This window comes from Epinephelus lanceolatus, chromosome 6 (genome assembly GCF_041903045.1).
Source record: "Epinephelus lanceolatus isolate andai-2023 chromosome 6, ASM4190304v1, whole genome shotgun sequence".
NCBI lineage: Eukaryota > Metazoa > Chordata > Actinopteri > Perciformes > Serranidae > Epinephelus > Epinephelus lanceolatus.
In genome coordinates this window covers 6,446,070-6,467,220 of record NC_135739.1, presented here as the reverse complement: position 1 = coordinate 6,467,220, position 21,151 = coordinate 6,446,070, and the positions used below count along the sequence as shown (strand labels likewise).

General features: G+C 42.8%; 1 long non-coding RNA gene across 1 annotated transcript in view; it reads right to left on the bottom strand.

Moving 5' to 3' along the window:
- Positions 1–20,721, bottom strand: part of LOC144463734 (uncharacterized) — a 49,147-nt gene extending 28,426 nt beyond the window's left edge. Inside the window, exons 1-2 of the long non-coding RNA XR_013491753.1 lie at positions 20,295–20,721; positions 11,137–11,253 (exon numbers count right to left, since the gene is read on the bottom strand). This is a non-coding gene — a long non-coding RNA (uncharacterized LOC144463734). The remainder of the gene's footprint in view (positions 1–11,136; positions 11,254–20,294) is intronic.
- Between the last annotated feature and the right edge of the window lie 430 nt (positions 20,722–21,151).

Here is a 21,151-nt window from a genome sequence, read left to right as displayed (position 1 = left end):
TTGTGGGACATGTGCAGGGTGAAGCACATACAGTAGATTTATCCCCCCCCCCCTTCTTTTATTATCTACATTTATAAGATGCATGACCAAAGACGTTCGCCATTACTTAGCTGTTGACTCCTGGCATAGAAAAAACTGAGGGCTGGAATGAGGGAACCTTTGTTGAATTACAGCCAAAAGACCTGAGACAGATGTGTGTTTGTGTTTACACATTAAAATGTGTGATGACCTGAGTCCCTATGTGCTGACTGTCCACTGGGTGTATTTAAGTGTGTTTCATATTTCTGCATTGTTGACTGCGTGTACAGCAGCTGTGTGATGTATGGGATGTGCAGTGTGTGGCTGTAACATAAAAATGTGATCATTTTTCTCCTGTAATGAGTAGTACAAAGGATAACAATTTGAAATTCACAGTTACTAATCCCAGTGTTTTTGGAGCGCCCTGGCATGAGCAGCAGGACCACCGTGGGTTACGTGGAATGTGTGTTAACCTAAAGAGGGGGCTGGAGAGGTTGACAGGAAGTGAGAACGAGGTTAGCTCAGGGAGACTTGTAGCGGTCATAAAACAAAGCACGCTCTTTAAATACTTCACTGATAGATTTACAAACTTGAGGCTGGAAAAAGGAAGTGCGGTTTATTTGAGATGCTTTTTTTCGTGGTCACAATATACACAAGAAAAATAATGTTAACAATGCGATGGTTCAGTTATAGAGGAAAGAGTGAGACCTTCAGGCCCGTGAAGGAGGAAACTATTAACGGAGGGTCTTATGATGAACTGCAAGCTTGGCTTATGCCCTGAATTCTTTTTTATCTTCTTACACTTTAGCCTCAAAGCTTCACTCCTCCTCCTAGAGCTGTACATTAAAAATGTATGCTACTCTCTGCACTTTTTTTTTCTTCTTCTGTTGAAGTAATAATCTGCCACATTCTTATAAATTCACAGTAATAGTGGCTCCTAAGAGCTTCCAGATTTGCTGCTGAACACCTCCAGGATGAAGTGGTTACTACATCCTGGAAGTCCTGGGATGTGCATTACATTTATGAGATCAGGAGTAATAACTGGTTTATGATTGGAGGAAAAAAATGAAGTCAGGAAGTCAATATTTTTGATTTTTCATGCTAAAAGTAAAGAAAGCAACGTCTTATCCAATCGCCAGAAAAATTGTATGTTTTTTACAGCTAAAAAGCTGCTGGACAATCATCTACAGGTTATTAATAAACAGACCCATTTGGGAGCCAAAAAAGAACAAACGCAGAAAACACAGCAATGAGTCGCTAAAAACACCCACATTTGAGGGTTAAAACGCTGCAGGAGATACAGTTATGGGTTGCTAAAAACTCCTATATTTGGGGGCTGAAAGGCTTCAGGAAACACAGCGACAAGTCTCTAAAACAACCACATTTGGGGGCTAAATAGCTGCTGGAAAAACAGCAACAGGTTGCTACAAACCACCCACGTTTAGTGCCTAAAATCCTGCAGGAAACACAAAAATGAGTCACTACAACGCCCACATTTGGGGGCTAAAAAGCTGCTGGAAAAAAAGCCACAGGGTGCTAAAACTGCCCACGTTTAGTGCCTAAAATCCTGCAGGAAACACAGTGACAAGTCCCTAAAACACCCACATTTGGGGGCTAAAAGCTGCTGGAAAAGCAGCCACAGGATGCTACAAACTGCCCACACTTAGTGCCTAAAATGATGCAGGAAAGACAGTGATGGGTCCCTAAAAACACCCACATTTGGGGGCTAAAAAGCTGCTGGAAACACAGCGACAAGTCTCTAAAACACCCACATTTGGGGGCTAAAAAGCTGCTGGAAACACAGCAACAAGTCACTACAACACCCACATTGGGGGGCTAAAAATTTGGTGGAAATGCAGCCACAGGTTGCTACAAACCACCCACGTTTAGTGCCTAAAATGATGCAGGAAACACAGTGATGGGTCCCTAAAAACACCCAGATTTGGAGGCTAAAAGCCGCTGAAAACACAGCAAAGACTTGCTAAATCTTGACAGGAGCTTTCGTATGTTGGTCTTGAGCAGTGGTCTGCAGTGGCCGTTATCTTGGCAGGCATCTTACCTCTGCCACACACGCCTTGCTAAAACGCCATCCACCATACCCTCTGCCTCCCGATGACAAAGTCAGCTCATATACTATATCACTTTAGAAAAATTGGTACGATACATATGAAACCTGCAAATGTAACGTATCTGTGGTTTGGAGAAACGTACAATGGCAACAAATTTATTCTGCCGACTGGGTTGATGATGAGGCTAACATTTTTCTGAGCACATCAGAGTCTGAGAGTGGATGCTGACAGTTAAAAGTACTCATGGAAACATTTTTGTAACTTTAACAGTGAATCCAATGAAAAACACCTACACAGGTTTATTTTGAAGATGCTTGGGTTAGATGAGTTATATTCTGTGTAGTAAAATGCTATGTCATTACCATGGTTTATGTCTGGCAATAAAAACTAGACCTGTTCATGGCAAATATGGAATCAGCGGAAGAATGTGGAAAACTCCACTGGGTCACATGGTCTTGTTAGTCCAACACATTTAAACAGCTTGTTATTTATGATGCTGCATTCCAGGGTTTCAGCGCTCACCGGGACCTCACCTGCCGTCTGGGTTCAGCAGGAACCCTCAGACCAGAATGGCTAACCTCTGGCCGTGTGTGACGGACAGAAAGGAAAGAACGCTCTTGCCGGTGACGACAGCTTGGTTGCGTGTGAATGCACGGGGGAAGGGACAACTTGGGCGTGTAAGTACCAGAGACAAAAAAAAGAAGCAAAGTAAGAAAAGAGCACTGTGCTTTAGTTTGGAAAGGGTGGTCAGCCTTTCCTCCTACTTCTCCTCACAATAACCATTCTGGAGAAGTGGCTGCCAAAGCCGCAGCTCTTACAGAGGAAACCGTGACCAGCTGTGACGCAGCTGCCTACACTTGACACTCCAGTATCACTGAATTATTGCATTCAACGTGGTGTCCTGAACTGGACATCCAAGGCTTGATGCTGTTTTTATCTGCGGGATAGCTTGGTCTTTATCTACTATCTGCCACCCTTTTACCTTGGCGCTGCGTCACCAGCACAAAACAGTGGGCAGCATTGTTTAGCATTACGTGATCCATGCCCACTTACGGCTGTCAACAGAAAACCACATGGAATTCCCCCGTGCTTTGGTAAATGTCATGTCTGGAAAGGGAAAGCTTTGAGACACGACTTTTACTCTTCTACAGGCTACTGTGTGGATTTGTTGTTGGGTCGCACTGGATGCAATGCGTATTTTTGTCAACCAGTGATCACTGACCAATCTAATTACACACTAATCAATCAAAGTGTAATGAGTCTGTGCCTGGCCGGGTGTGGCCTGCTCCACCCCTAATCCGCTGCATCTGTTTAAGGGTAATTCCACAACCCCACTTGTTTAACTTCACACGCTAAACTTTTACTTCTTTCCCATACGAGCTTTCTGTCACACATGTCCTGTGTTTTGGCAGTGAGGAAATAGAGGGTTTTGATCAGCTTTTGATGCAAAGGGAATCTTGAGGTAACACAGACCAGGACATCACAGTACATTATAACTGCACCATATTCATAATCTTTTTCATTTGTGCTTTTATTTCTGAACATTCTTTCCCACGATACTTTTAAAACACTGATCTGTCTTTCCTGTGAAGCGGAGGCCCATCCCCCAGTGAAATGATTCATGTAAAAAAGTGATATCCTTACATGTCTTTAAGCTGCAAGTGAAGCCTGGCAAGGTATACATATCTGAGAACAATGAATGCATTAACCTCATAAAACATCCCAGTTTGGGGGTCAAAGACAAGAAGCCAGTCTAACCTCCATTTCCAGTCATATATTTCTGATCTTTTCCTACATCCTACAAATCTCCATAAGACAAGCTCTGCGAGGTTCTCTCATGTGCTCTTTTATTTTCCCTTTTCTTTCAACTCCTCTGTGTTGGTGTGGTTCTTTCATGACATTTCCGTAATTAAAGCCAAATGGCATATCCCTCCATTAGCCCCGCAGCTGCTTGCGTTTAATTCCATACAATCAAAGTGTCCTGTTCAGCTGCTTGCTGTCACAGCTACCAAAGCCATTTGTCACAACAGAGATAAAAGAAACATTTACGACCAGTAAAGATATTGCTCATGTTGTTCTACAGAGTTAGGACTTATTTAGGGAAGAAAGACAGACATATAACATTTCAAAAACAGTGGGAGTTACAGATAATGCTTCCATACCCGCAGAAACCACCTCTCAGATGAATTTCTAAAGTGCGACGCTGGCGGAGCCACAAAGTTAAGTGTTAGAGTCAAAGCCATCCCTGTTGGGAACTTCAGAAATGAAACCCTGTCAGACACATACGCACGTACAAGAGCTTAACATTTCCAAAGTTGACACTTGTGGAAAAAATACAGCCCAAGTGTTACCTGATATTCTGCACCCCTGTGTCATAGGTTCCTCCAGATGGGCTTTTCTTTCCAAAACCTTGTGACCTTTAGAAAGCGGCAACGGTGTGTGATCCCATGAACACCCCCAAAAGTCAGAGCGCAAGCTTGTTTTTGTTTTTGGACCCGTTTCCTTGTGTTTTGACTGGGTTGCATGTGCGCCAACTATGGAGTGAGCTCATACTTTTACACAAATGAACTCATCAGTGAAGCTTATTAAGGCACAGAAAGCGCAGAGAGTGACTGTGTTAGTCCTTCACCAGGATTGTCTTTTCTGCATTTACACGTGCAGAATCACATCTGGTAGCTGAAACAGCATGTTCAGCATCAAGAGGGGTTGCATAATATTGTAAGAATTTTTTTATGCTCTGGTTCTCTCCTTACTTATTTTTTTTTCTCTAAAACCTCCTGGCCTTGTTACATCGGAGAAATACAAGAATACAGGGGTTATAGGATAAAAAAGCACATCACAGGAGGCCTGTCTCTCAGAAAGAAATACATTTGTTTTCATAAAAGAGCAGTAATATGAAACTTTCCAGCCTCTTAAAACTGTCTGACTGTGGGCAGTTATATTCCACTGGGCAAAATTATTTCATTTTTTTGGATGCTACTCTTGATTTTTAATGCCACGAGTGAAATGAAGCCAAACTGATTCCATTTCTGGAAAACTTCTTTATTTTGGCCTTTGCCCGTAAAAATGTATTGAAGTTAATATAATCTCTCTACAGCTCTGCTGATAATTTCCAGTAGTGAAGACCCGTTCTGATTGTCGGCCCATTGTACTGGACGCAGTAGGGAAACTATTGGCCAGGCTCGCCCTGTATCCCGGAGACAAGAGGCCTACACACTTCAGCTTGAATTTAGTGCAATCGTTAAACTATTCTGAAGTAATTATGAGCCATTAAATGAAGAGTGGGATTGCCCTGTCGCTGGTGGAGCAAAAAGTCACTCCACATGAAGGTGATTTCAGGAGACGCAGGGGCCTGTGTGCCCTGGCTGCAAGGCCGATGGGGTCCTCCAAGTGTGCAGACCTCACACACACACACGCTGGAGCTCTGAGGGCTAATGACATGAATGTGCACCAAGGCTGCTTAACATTCAAGCATGGATACATGTACAGTTAAGTGTACACACAACGACATGATAGCACACACATCGCGGACTAGTATATCATCTCATCAGAATTTGCGAAGCATGATATTTAGTTCAGTGTCACATTAAGTGAACTCGCTCATCCTTCAGTCTGAATGAAGGCATTAGGCAGCAGCCCAAACACACCACGCAGGGTCTTTATACTCACTGCATTTTAACACTCACACAGAATATACAAGAAAACGTGGCTCTGAGTTTAAGTGCTGCGAAGATCATGCGGAATAAAAAGAGATAGATGCATGACAAGAGCCAACCAGAAAAATCAAAGATACTCTTCTATTTTTTTCCATGTTACCAGAGAAATATGACTTGGCGGTGGATCAGTCACTAGGTTAAAATTATGCGATTAAAATACAGAGTTAAAATCATGATAATCACAAGAACAGCTACAGAGAGGGCTGGGAAAGAGAAAGCCACCACAGTCACCACGCCACCACACATCATTCCCGCGGTCCTGCTCCTTAACACAAACACACACACACACACACACACGCTCACAGTCGCTACACAGAAAAGTGCTGTTAGGTGCTACAGCTCCATGCAAGTGAAAAGGAGCGGAGAGGAAGGCTTCAGCCAGAAACCCCTGCAGTATGACCACACCCTTGTTCCGCAGCCCGATATCTAAAAAGGGATCCATTTTAAAGCTGCTATAATCAGTATTCTTTAATTTAAAGGGATACTTCACCCACAAAATTATCATTTGTATATAAATTACGCACTCTGTAATACGTTGAATTTGTGAGGGAAACTTTATTTTTCTTGAATGCCTCCACAGTGAATGAAGAATCCAAAAAAAAAACGAACGTTCTTCGTGAATTGAAGCAAACGGGGACCTCGTTTAACAACAGCAAAACTATAACAAAGCATCTGTTTACCAACTCTCATACATCTCCTGCAGTATAATTCAAGTCTCTTGGGCAAGCACATGCATTTGAACACTGCTTGTGCATTTCATGTGCTTACCCAGGCGCGCTACCTGCCCATGCTGAGACAGTCTGCAGTACTGCTGAACTATTTTACACTGCAAGGTTTTATTAAAAAAATGTATGTGTTTGGGAAGTACTGAGCGTAAGACTGGATAAATGAGACTTGGATTATACAGCAGGAGTTGTGTGACAGTTTGTAAAAATGTTTTGATGTAGTTTTACTTTTGTTAAACGAGACACATTTTTACTGCAATTCACCACATTTTTTTGCCTTTTTTGAATTCTCTATTCACTGTGGAGGCATGCGAGATAAACAAACATAACATAGGGTAAGTCACTGAAAAACAAGTGATCATATTCTGGGTGAAGTACTCCTTTAACAGTGGATTAAATAAATATGTGTAGGGCTGCCCCTTCAAAGTCGGACATTCAAAACGACAGTCGGTGACCCCTAAGGCCTCATTTACACCGCAAGCGATGCGTTCGCATAGTGCTCGCGAACGGTCGCTGTTTACTCGTGTTTTCATTTCGGCGAGCATGTTAACAGGTTAGAGCATTCACACCGCATCCGTTCTACGTGCTGCTCAAGTCACGCTGCTTTCGCGAGCAAGCCCGAAAATAGAAGAGACACCGATTTTTTGCGCAAGTCGCAAGCGAATGGTCACTGTATTAAACAAAAAATCCACATCTACGGTGGCTGAGAGAGGTCACAACACACGCGAACTCATGTTTAGTAGTAATACAAAGAAGACAAAGACTACTTACCCATTTCTAGTGCTAAATATTAATTCACCAAGCGTTGAAATAATCACTGGCACGTGAACCTGTCCAACCTGGGCTTTGGGTCCAAACTCACTTCTTCTTCTTTGGGGTTTATTGGAGTTTTGCAAACACAGTGCACTACTGCCACCAACTGTTCAGGTGTGGTTTGTATTTTGACAGGACAGCAACAGCCGCTGCGTGATGTGTCTGTTCGGTTTCGGTGTGAATACACGTGTGCTGCCGCTACACCGAACGCATCGCTTGCGGTGTAAATGAGGCCTAGGTCAACTGAGATTCCTTCAAGTTGAGCGACCTTTTTTGTTTTTCCCTTATTTTAGTTTTTGTTAGCCAGAGTGCTGTGCAGTGTGTTTCTGAGGACGTTTTGGTCCCCAGATTTTGCTGTGGAATGAGCTCTCATGACTTTCATGCTGTTTTTTGGAAGAGGCTGCAGTGGACATGATGCAGCAGCCCAGAGGGAGACACTCTGCACCTTGAGGCTCCTCTGCTCAGAAGTGGCAAATTCACAGCTGACAGCAACTTAACATGACACAGTCTCTGGCTTTTGTTTGATGTCTAGCGTCGAAAATCGTCAAATATTCATATTGAACAGCTAAATCTGATTTGAGTCAGCTACAGCCTTATGTGTATGTGAAAGGTACAGGCACAGAATTATCACCTCACTGCAGTTCCTCTGAGCTCTATGGAGGTTTAAAGCTTTGTTTTTCAGCTCATTGTTTTAGTTTTCTAGCTTGCAATTTAACTATTTTGGTTCACTCTCACCGCTCTCATCAGTGTTGTTTTAAGCAGCAGGGAGCTGGGGGGGTTGTAGAGAAAAAGCTCTAAAACCCAACTGTCCACTATCTACTCACCACCAAACAGCAGACAGACATAGTTAACAACTGGCTGGTGCACACGGTGGAGCATTTAGCTGCAAAAGAGACAGATATTTCCCTTCAGGGGCTGGTGGAGCCCTGAACAAAGCTAAAAAGAGAGTGAGCACATGCCAGGTGGCCAAAACCACAACCCCAAATGAATGATAATGTTGCTCCGGGTCTGCTGGATGTGAAATAGGCTAAGTTTACAATGTCAGAGTTTTGTTCACAGCTTTTTTCTGCTGCTCCCAAGTGGCCAGACGCTCAGTTATTGCAGCTTTAAAGAAGACATAATTCAACAGAAGGCCTGTCACACACACAGAAATATGGTTGAAAAGGTGTTGAAGGTGAGGAAGTGGTCAAACTCACAAAAGCATGACGCTGACTGGCTGGCTGCATGTTTAAATTCATGTGACTCATCTGAAGTGCAGATATAAGCCAAGACACAAAGTGAAAACTCATAACTGGATCCCATCTCGTGGTTCATGGAGAGCGGCAGCAGCCCAGGCCTCTCAATGAAAACGTCAGAGTCGCTCAACCTCAGTGACATCTTATCTGATTTCCCTGTCGCCCCGAGTGTCAGACACGCAGAGGGATAAGCACTTCACTCATTCTGCTTCACCACTCAAAAATGTCTCTCCGTGGAGACGGGGGTCTGGAGTCTGTGCTGCCAGTGCGATCAGCGTGTCCCCGTGCTGACACGACGCTGACCGCAGTGAAGCTGCTCCAGACTACCGGACAGATGTGTTTCATTTGGCTTTATCTGTTGACACATCCTGTCTGCCTTGCATGCGAGGACAGCATTACGCAGCAGCACCGAGGGCAGAAACACCAGACTGAAACCTGAACTCACTGGGGAACATTTTCCTCTGCACTGCCGTCTCACACCAGAGTCAGTAACATCACTAAATTTGGTTGAAAAGTTACATGTCTGGCAATGCTAGCAGCATGACTCCAGGCATGGCAATGTCAGTCTGTCAGTGGGGCCACCATTTTGGTCCAGACTGTAATATTTCCACAACTATTTGATGGATTGCCATGAAATGTTTTGGACATTCATGCTCTCCAGATGAAGAATCCTTGTGACTTGTGCGACCTCTTCAATTGGTTTATGACCAAATACTTGCAAAATTAACAACATGATGATAACACCCTAAACTAAAAGTCTCCATGTAATTAAAAATACTAAGTAAGAGTAGTATTTCAACATCCAAATCCCTGTCTTTTCTCTTTCTGTAGTTAAAGAGAACAGTTAAAATACTCTGCCTTTCGGGGTGTTTACAAAAGTTCATCCAATCACTTCACCATTTGTGGTCTGTAACAGCTAACAGAGCAATTTGGAGAAATAGGACTAGATGTGTGTTTGGATATCAGTGGGCAAAACTTTTGTTTTCATTTACAAACAATGTCACAGAGATCTTATTCATTCATCCCTCCCTCGTCCTCCTCCTCATTGAGCGGGCAAGGGAGGTGTGTGTGGAGCCAACAGTCTGCTTAGCAGTGGACCACGCTATGGCTCCGTATCGCCCTCAACAACTTTCAACAGTCCAGTTGATTGCAAATTGATTTAAATCTCTCTTGCAACTGTACGCTGCTCAAATATTGTGTTTCACATGGAAATATGTCACAGTTCAGAAGCTTGCCCTAAAGTCAGTTTCAAAAGGATTTAAAGTGATCGGAACATCAGCAGTGTCACTGTGATCATGCGAATGTTAGCGTTAGCTCAAAGCACTGTTTGTCTGAAATCATTCCCTACTTTCAATATTGTGCCCAATATTTACACCCTACCACTCTGAGTATCCACCATATCAGTGGTTTCCAACTGGTCCAGTCCCGATTTCTCCTTTGTCATTAGTTATATATATATAACTAATATATTCAGCATATTCAGCATCATATATACAGCATCATACTTGGCCATGTTGATGAGCTAGTTTGCCGTCTCTGGTAAGTAGCTGTCTGTTATTCACTCACTCTTATAGCAGCACTTCAAAATAAAAGCTCTGTGTAAATATAGTGGGGTTTGTTTTTGTTTTACAATCTTGACACGTTTGCCAGTCACTTGCAGTCCATTCAGTTGACTCACGACCCACTTTTGGACCGTTACCCACCAATTGGGAACCACTGCACTATATCATAGCCTCAGAAATTCAACAATGGAATAAAAAAAAGTAGTATCAATGGCACGTGGCCCACCCTTCTTTCTGCTGACAATGCTCGCATTTTAAGATGCATTCACACCAGGATAGTCTGAGGGACTCAGTTAAGTTGGGTGGGGAATGCCAAACAATGTCACACCTTCATTTGGTTTGGTTCACTTTACACTGCTCTTTTAAAAGTGGACCAAACCACCTGGACAATGTCACGCAGTTACAACAGCTGCTCGTTTGGGGGCGGTACTGCCCGAAACGACCACTGACCAGGAAGAAAAAAAGCATGAGGAAGGAGAAAACCCGGCTCATCGAGCAAGAGACTACGATGTGTTGCTGTGGTTAAACAGACGCAGAGCGAGGTATTGCAAGGATTTTAAAGTTTTCAGATGACATATATGTCCGTAAATCATACGTATGCACTGTGCTCTATGTCACTTCCTCTGTTTGGTTGGATAGTCCGTTTGCATTTCCACACCAGTTCGAATGAGCATTCACACCACTCCAAACAAATCGAACTATCTGTGGAAGCAGACAAGGGTTTGTTTAAAGTGGATCAAATAGCGCCAGTGTGAATGCATCCTTACAGATCTGGAATTTATAGTTGTGCATCTCTGCATCTCAGTGGTGACGTAAAATGATGAGGATTAGTCAGTGTCCGAGTTATTGCTCACTACAAAGTAAACCACTGAGTGTTATTATACAAGGAGTGGTTAAACACAGGGAGAGGGAATTGTTTTGGACACACTCTTATTTAGACCTCAAGGTTACACACAGCAATTGTTTAAAAAGCACTTCAAGGGCAACCTCTAGCTCACCTGATACACTGTGCGCCCCAAATTGGCTGAGTCCTCCGAATCGGCCTGGGTTTGATTCCAGCCCTTTGCTGCATGTCATCCCTCTCTGTCCCATGTTTCCTCTCTTTTGAAGCTGTCCTATCAATAAAGACAAAAAAATCTTAAAAAACATTTCAGTAACTACATTATGTTTCAGTGAGTTAAGACCTTTATCACATTGAGATATAAGCATTAAAATTATTCTGAAACGACAGTTTTACCATAGACATGTAAACATTTTTGCTCTGACAATCTGTAAATGAATGCTTATTGACAACAATACTCAAAAATGTTCCCATTTGTCCTGTGCCGTTTATATAAATCAAATACGATTACATTGCTTGGTAGGACAATGTAAAAACAAGACTAGTATCCAGTCTCATAGTGAAAATCTAGCCTGCTCTTTGTTTTTGGTTCATTTTCATCGTCTTTAATTATGTTCTTTAACTTATTTTCATCACAATCTCTGCGTGATCCTCTGCTCCTCACTGCTCTGTTCTTTTCCACAGAAAAAGAAGCTGCCTCGCATATGTATAGATGTCTTGGCAAAACAAGGGCTGACCTACAGTGCTCTGATGTGGTGTAGGGAAGTGACCCGCCCTCCCACACGCACGCCTCCCCTGCTGGTCACTCATGAATATGGCTCTAATTGAATTCACTGGAGACAAACGAGTGTTAATTGGGAGGATAACGATGACCGCAGCCGACTATTCAGAGGCTGGCCTTCAGAAAGGGGGAGGCCTCCTGCCCACCGCAGGCCTGTTCTTCCCAGCAGGAGGGGGTCTGTGGGGGGCTGAGGGGAGGTCGGGGAGGGGGTGGCTCTACGGTCCTTTGTGCTCCTTTTCTTTGGGAGGAAGCAATAAAGCAATAAAAAGCTTTGGTAGTTGAGTCCTCTGTGCTCTGACTCCCCCTACGCTCCAGTGTGAAAGAGGGGGCCCTGTGACAGATCATAACCGCTAACAACAACTAGGCCTGTGTGTGTGTGTGTGTGCGCAGTGATTCATTCACTTTGGATTGTGCTGACATTCCCAACATGGTCACATCCCCACAGCAATATTTCAATATCAAGTATTTAGATGCAAATGCAAAACAGGTACGGCATAAACATATCAATTATTTAACAGGCTCATATGTCATCTCCCCACACACACACACACACACACACACACACACACACACACACACACACACACACACACACACCACTGCATACACGTGCGCCAACACAGAGAAATGAATGCCTGACTGTGGATATCAGCTTTCACTTTATACTGTATATGAATCGGCCTGCAGGACCTTTGCCACTGCTTTGGATATTAACTTTGTTTCTTTTATTACAATCCAAAAGTAGTCTATCAATATTTAAAAAGTATGAAGGCAAACATCTTTACACTCACTTGGACTCGTTACATTTCACTGCTTTGTTATAAATTCTTTATGAGATAATATGATCAGAAATGCTTAAATACCGGAAAACACGTGGAAGTAAACAGTTGCAGGCAGCTCTGTTTTATTCATTTCTGTTAAATAAGATAAAGAAAAGGCGTGAAACTCTGAGGCCAATAATTAAAGATATATTAAAAAACAAAAGCAACAGTCATTATCCTTGTTTTTCTTTTGGGCTGCACCTTTGTCCGATTTGATTAAAGTGTCTTGGTTCAGTTGCGTGTTTACTTCCTGGACTGAACTTTTGTTCCTGCTTCCACTTTACAGTAGGAATACTCTGCTTAAAGTGGGGTTGCGCCTCTGCATTTCTTTATTGTCAGCAACATAACTTTTTCTCGCACACTTTCACTCACACGCTATCTGCCTTACCCCGGCCAGGTTCTCCGGGCAACTCATAATAGCCCGAATGAGACTACATTACCCAGGAGCAGTACATGACCCAAGTCGTTTCACCTGTTTTTGCTCTGGCCTGGCTGCTTTTCTCTGTCGCCAGCTAATAATCTGCATCAGGTTAAAGTTTGCAACATTACATGGAAGCTGCTCCTGCTCCTAACGTGTAACACAACATGACACTAACAGGATTTTTTGTCATGTGGAGTCAGGCAGCAACACAACAGATTTCACATCCTATGCAAACACAGTGCGTAAAACAGACCTCGAGCAGCCAAAGCAAGTCAACATTACTACTACTTTTAAGAGTGTTAATGTCACATTTGAGACATTCATGTCCCCCTCAGATTGAATTAAACTTGATCCCTTTAATGCTCTTCAATTTGTCTGATACATTGGTTTATAAATAATTACCTGTGAAACTGACATTTCCATCAGCCAGCAAATATAAGCAAACTAAAGAACTAAAGTAAAATGGTGAGCATGGTTAACCCAATCAACATGTTAACGTTTTCCTTGTGAGCTTGTTAGCACACTGACGTTAGCATTCAGCTCAAAGCACCACTGTAAAGCCTCACAGAGGTGCTAGCATGGCTGCAGACCCTTGATCTTGTTTTAATACATTTATGTGGTGAACATCAGAATATTTCTTAAGCCTCTTTCCCACTGGACAAAAAACACACTAACTTTCCCATGTAATCAATCTAGCGTTTGTTTATTTATGTATTTTTTTTTCCACAGTTATTAGTAGCTAGTTCTGAAAATGGACAGGCAGAGGGCACTTGCTCTGGCACTGGTTGAAGGTTAGAGGCTGTCAGTAAATAGTTTGTTGGGCACGGGGAAACAGAGATCTGTTTGTGTACATGAGACCCTAAAAAGAGGGTGGATCACGGGGAGTACCACCAGTTTGTCCAGGAGCTTCACCTCAATAATGGAGGTTTCCAGGCATATTTTACGATGACAGTCAGTCTGTATAGCTCTAGGTATCTAGCAAGCGCTACCACCAGTTTCTCCTCCATTGTTTACCAACTGTTAACTTGTCGTGACCACCACAGAAGGCCCACCTCTCAAATAATCGAATTGGACAGTGTGAAAAAAGCAGAGATTATTAAAAAGAAGTAATCAGCATAACATTTTCACTTGCTTACATTCACTATCCTGTTTCTGACATGTTCATGAGGTCAAAAGTGATACACCGGCAAGAAAAACTGAGAGGCATACTCATCTACTGGCAATGGGAAAGGAGTCTGAAGCCTATTTTAGAGGATTTTCCTACATTTAAAAATGCCTGCTCTAATTTTGGCAAAAAAAAAGAGTATTTGTATCTTTAATTAAATGTAGAAATTATAAATGTAATACCTAATGATTTTCTATCTTGCTGTTAATACATAAAAATGCTATTTCTCCACCTCGAGCACTGACTGTGATAAAACTTCTCAGAAGTTGTACTGTTCGTGAGCTTGGCCTGTTTTAGGTAACTCGTGGCAGTTGGAATTTACTTAAGATGAGGCCAACATCCGAGCGCACTGTAACAAACTTGGCTTTAAGTATGGCCATTAAGATCATCTTCTTCCAGTTGGCTTTCTGAAAGTAAGTTCTCATCCTTTTCCTCTCCTGTGGGAGCGCAGCAGCACTCAATCACCCCCTGCATGACCCTGGACTATGGCATGAGTTCAAAGCTGCACTCAGCCTCCGCATCACCCAGAAGAGTCTGTCCAATCACCTCTGTGTCCCAATGCCTCCCTCACTGGCATCTGTCTTCTTTCCATATATCACAGGTGAGCGCTGGCCATAAAGGGGATTACTCTGCGGGGAGACTGTGCATCCATTTCCACCATTAAACCGGATTCAGGTGCTGCCTCTTCTGCTCTCTACAGGCATCCAGTGAGTAATGGATACCCCCGTGCCTCTTGCTGCCCTTTCTTATCTACTGTACAGCCTGGAGACGCTCACTGACTCACACAGACAGAAAGACACAGGCACACACTCACTTACTCAAACAGGAACACTTAGTCACTTTTAGTTCCCGTCTGGAGGCTTTCTGGAGTTTTATGCAGGAGATCGGTGCTCAAAAGAGGTATTTTGGATCGTGACCCGTTATGTGACGGATTGGCCTCTGCACTGTAACACGTCCCTCATCCCCCGTCCTCCAGGGTCTCGTGGAGGCGTAATGTGCTCTCCAGAATTTTGCCATAAAGGCTTTGTGTTTAATCACCACTTTATTTTACAGATCTCTGCTGATTTTTTTTTTCTTTTCAAGTAAGAACTGCAGTCTAACTTTGCTGCTGGTGTCTGTGTGTTGAGTAGCTGTGAACTCTGAGACCACGCTGGACAGCCGATAACGCTTCATTGGTCTCACGGTGCTAAAAGCCCATGTCACAGGGCTGCATCTAAACACAGGAATGATTTTCACGGCTGAGAAGGCGACTCTCCAAAGGAACTTTAGTGGTGGAAGAAGAGATGGAGAAACTGCTGAGTTTGACTATAACTCACAGCGAGCAGAGAGAGCAAGGGAAAAGATATGCCACAGAAAGGATATGGTATCATCGGATTTCAACCTTTAAGACTGAAGCAAACACATTAAATAAAGTCCTCTGCCAAAAGAAAGACACAGCCAAATCTGAAAGGAGATAACACTGAAAACACGGAGGATTTTAGAGTATTTCCGTTAAACTAATTAGTCTTAAATGCAACTACCTTTTAAATAAAGCTTTGGGTATTAATTACAGTCATCAATCATAATCCCAAAACTCCATTTCTTCTGTCTGTCTCTTTATTTCCGTCTCTCGCCCACTCATTCAATCTGTTTTTCTCTTTGGAATGACTTTGAAATGTTTTCAAGAGGGATTACATATTGCCAACTGTACCTCATTTCATCATCTTCCAAAATCTGCATAAATAAAAGCTATTCCTTTGAGGTATTTTTACAAAATGGGATGTTAACCGTTTCAAAAGTAGCACTTAATCTCAAATTTACAAGTTTTTTTTTCTTTTTTCAAAAGCACTTCTGTTCCAATATTTCTGAGACCTATATTTTTGGCCATGTGGGCGGCATGGCTCTAGGGATGGAAATTTCAGTTTGTCAGGTCAGTCTACCACTTGGCCTTTTTCTTGCAGTTAAACGAGGACAAGACAACGATGCTACTCTTTGGCCACCCAAATCATACCACTGTTATTGCCCAGAACCTCAATTACCCTTACGCCTCCACTAGACCACATGCTAAGAGCCTGGGTGTTATATTTGATGGCGACTTAATTTTTCACAGGCAGATAAATTCAGTTTTCAGGTCCAGCCTCTTCCCACTCAGAACCATCTCCAAAATTAGGCATCATCCTCTGATCTAGAAGGAGTCACTGATGCATGAATATCACCCAGACTGGACTACTGTAACTCCCTCTACCTAGGCACTTCTCAGGCTACAATCTCCCATTTACAACTAGTTCAAAACATTGCTGCCCGGTTATTAACAAGGTCCAAGAAACGAGACCACATCACCCCCATCCTTGCTAGGGACAGACCGATATGGATTTTTTAGGGCCAATGCTGATACCGATTTTTTTCCATCACCCTTAGCCGATGACCGATTATGGGCTGCCGATTTTCTTGAGCCGATATTTGGGGCCGATACTCCTTTGCTCCCTCAATTTACGACAAAAAAATGACACAATGATAACAAATATTACAGATCTCAAGTTTAAAATAAGAAATATTTATAGAACAGTAAAAAATACTAAAAAAAGATGGAAAGTTGAGGTAGAACAGGTAGAATATTATTATTATTATTATTATTATACATTTAAATAAAAAAAAGAGTTCAGTGCTCTTAAATCTTCCAGTAATGTCTTTATAAAATAAACAAATATTTAAGCTGAAGCATAAATAAAACAACAACTACTGTACACAGTATGATTCAACAGCTTTGTTCAACTTAACCACATACTTTCAAATGAAAAAAAGTGCCAGGGAAAAATAAATCCGCGAACCCACGCGTGTACCGGCCGATGCCAATACAAGTAAAAAACTCAAATATCGGCCCGATATATCGGCCAGCCGATGTATCGGTCTATCCTTAATCCTTGCATCCTTACACTGTCTTAAAAATCCTTGTCATTGTCTGTAAGTCTCTCCATGATCTTGCCCCTACATATATCTCAGAACTTCTCACCCCTCACAGCACCACCAGACTGCTCAGATCCACCCACTGTGGCATGTTGGTTGTGCCCTTGGGCCAATCACCCTTCGCATCAAATCGAAGAATGCTTGGAGTTTTTTTTCCTAAATCTGGGTACAGAAAGGATCAAATGCAGGTATCATTTGACTGGAGAGGTTTTGATACTACTTGGCACTGGGTTATTTCGGTCAGTACCTTAAAGGTTTCCAGTGCCAATACCCAGCCCGAGTATATATGTAGGTCTGTTTTGTGAAGCACTCTGGTGCAACGCCTGTTATGCTATTTAAAGTGCTATATAAATTAAATAAACTTAAACCAAACTTAAACTTGGTCCAGGCTGAATATCTTAAGAACTACAGGATAGATTGCCAAGGCATTTTGCACAGATATTTATGTTCTCCATGTTAGTATCACTTTCTCCCATGATAGTCATTAATTAGGGTTTCGACAGCTTAATAAGTATCTCCTCTTCTTTGCTATCATAACGTTTTTGATTTACAGCTGCTCTCTCTTTCTCCCTCTCTTGCAAACAAGGTGCCAAATAACACACAAGCATTTTGGCTCTTTGTGTAACTATCCTGTAATGTCGGAGTGAAGTCATAAAAACATCAACAGACAAAAGCCATCACTTTCACAGATAGATGAAGCCAACAACATTACGTCTCCCATGCCTGAATGAGGCTTTGTTAAATGCTGGACTATAGTGATGTGCTGTGCCAGAATAGTTAGAGGCAATGTGAACTACAGTTGTCTTTCATGTGCTTGTAAAAGCCGCTAGATGCTGTGAGTCATCACATTGATCAGGCTGCGATAAGAGAGCAGGAATGGAAAATGCTGATGGTACTGACATAATTGTTGTCAGTAACACTCCCTCACCAAAACATTTGCAAAGGCAATAACTTAGAAATCATCTAACCTGTTGCAAGCCTCACCCTGTGTCTGCCTCACAGCAGCAGAGCACTTCACTCCATTCAAACATGTCTGAATGCTTCACACAGCCCTCCTCTGCGTAGGTGACTTCAAGAAATTGAGTCAAAGTAATCCAAAACTCAGGTTATGCGAAAGACACTTAACGTAATGGCTAAAATGAAATGCGGTCATCGAGGGCTGCCTGTTAACATGCATCCATCTGTCGCATGATGTCATGTCTATGAGGTTCAACTCGACTGTGGTCCCCAGCATGGAAAAACCTGGGACTTTCTGGATATCCTGCCAGCGCTGAATCAAGTGCATTAGACCTAAATGTATTCCAACAAAGTATATGTGGTGCATTTTGTGGTGCCCAAAGGTGAACTGAACTGAAGTAGGGAAACTGTGACGGCAGAGATCTGAGCACAACAGGTACAAGGCAGTGAAATAAACCTCTCCCCCGGAGGAGTGCTACCCGGGCCATGTGTTTGACATGAAATGTTCCAGAAGAGTTAAATTATTCCTGCATGAAGCTCAATCTATTCCCCTACCATTACTCTGGTTTGATCACATTTGATCCCTGCCTATTCAACCCCAAATCTAAAACAAACATTTTTCCTCTTACCTGTGCTATTTACCAATCTAGACTGTTGTGGTGTGAGCTGCCGAGTCATGGTGATATCAGCTGTAGAGACGTCTGCCTTCTCTCTAATATAATGGAACTGGATGGCTACGGCACTCAGCTTGTGGCGTTCAAAGCGCCAAAAAAAAATACATTTGAAAAACGTATCACTAATGTCTCTTTCCAGAAAGCACAACCCAGCTACTCAAGATAATCCACAGACGAGAGGCACTTGCTCATGAAGCTCTTTACTTGTACTAAGTACCACAGGATACAGTGCTATGGGCCTTGGGCCCTTTACCTTAAATCACACTCTGAGGGTGCATTCACACCAGGATAGTCCAGGGACTTGGTTTGATTGGGCAGGGAATGCCGAAAAATTTCACACCTTCATGTGGTTCGGTTCACTTTCACACTGCACTTTTTAAAGCAGAACAAACTGCCTGGACAATGTCACGCAGTTACAACAGCTGCTTGTTTGGGGGTGGTATTGCCCGAAAAGACCACTGACCAGGAAGAAAAAAAAGCATGAGGAAGAAGAAAACCCAGCTCATCGATTGGCCAGGACCGAATACGGAAAACCTTCCCCTTCAGCTGGAATGGTCAACTGCGATACATATATAGTGCTCTGACCATATATCAATAAGCGCCTGAGCCTCCTCGCTACTCCACGTCTGCCCACGAGACATTTTCCAACATTTTCTTTTTTTTACCTCTGCTTCTCCCGAATCGCGCTGTTGGCTTTGTTTTTTCTACCCAAAATGCACTGTGCTCTATGTCACTTGCTCTCTTTGGTTCACTTCCTCTCTTTGGTTCGCGGGATAGTGGATTTGCATTTCCCACTTTAAGCGAACTGCACCAGGGTTCACTTGCAAGTGAACTGAGATCCCCAATTTTCAACGGATCAGGGTTCCCTTATTTGGTCCGTACCAGCGTTCGAATGAGCATTCACACTACTCCAAACGAACCGAATTATCCGTGGAAGCAGACCAGGGTTCGTTTAAAGCGGACCAAATAGCACCAGTGTGAATGCGTCCCAATACTAGGCTACCACCTGTGTTACCTTTTAATTTGATATGTCTTGAATTAAAGCTTGTATGATGCACAATTTCCCAGTTTCCCAGCTTAAATTTTGGTAAAATAGTGTGACTGTGTGTTCATTTGATATCAGTCATTTTGGACGAAACATGCCAATAGCTGAATAGTTCATTTTCTAACATGTAACCATTGTCTTAAATGCATACAATGTGGGAATGCTCTGAAGGTACAGTGGTGTAAAGTAAATAGGCTTAAGTAAATTTGCTTAAATACAGTACTTAAGTACAATGTTCAGGTACTTGTGGCCTACTTTACTTGAGTAGTTCCATTTACTGACACTTTTTTCTTCTACTCCTCAACACGTCATAGGCAAATGTTGTAAGCTGGTATTAAATATTCAGCAGCTAAACTCCTTTTGCATAAACTTTGCATGAACCACTAAACAATTTATTGCTTAACCCTTGTGGGCCCACACAAAAACACAGCAAAAAGCCGTAATAAACACAAACAAAACAACATCAGCAGTAGTTGCAGGAGCAATTCAACACTGCACAATTACTCACCTAACCCATGGCGAACAGCCCAAAATCCCTCCTCCAACGGCCGCTGGCGGTTTGTATTCGGCCCCAATGGCAGTGATGAAAGAAAGTCCAACTGCGTCATGGTGGTAAAGTGGAGAAGGGGGATGACTGGAGTCCGCCAAGGTCAGAGGTGTATCAGTGAGTGCTCTCTCTAGGCTCCAGAGCTTACACAAACACTGCTAGCATAACGTTAGCGAGATGCTAACAACTAAGGTTAGCTGAGCAGCGAACTAGTAGCCTACGGAATTAAGAAAAGCTCCCACAAGCACAGTAGACTAAACTCTTGGCCTTAAACCACACTCCTATTAAAATTAGCTTGGCTACTATCGTACGCTGTGTTTACTTTTGTAGATACATTAAGAAAAACCACAAAATAACGGCAGAGTCGTGGGCGCCCTGTCACACACAAACCGTTTGCTGCGTCACTCTCCGTGCTCTGCCTCTTAGCGCCACCCTGAAACACCTGTTGACCAATCACAAGCTTAGAAATCTGACGTCTCTCTCTGTGGACCAATCTGCGACGTATAAACTGAAAACACTATAAACAAACAGAATAGACTGTCACACCTGTGTCTGGGGGTTAAAGGTCCAGTGTGTAGGATTTAGGAGGATATACTGTCAGAAAGGGAATATGATATTAAAAAAACATGTCTTCTATAGTGTATAATAACCAGAAAAGGACAATTGTTGTGTTTTTGTTACCTCAGAGTAAACAGTTTATGGGGCGCCCACTCTTAAAGGTGAGCTAGTGGGTGCCCAAGGTATAAAGGCTGTGTCCTTCTCACAATGGCCACAGATTCGATTCCAAACCCTGGTCCTTCGCTGCATGCCATCCCCAC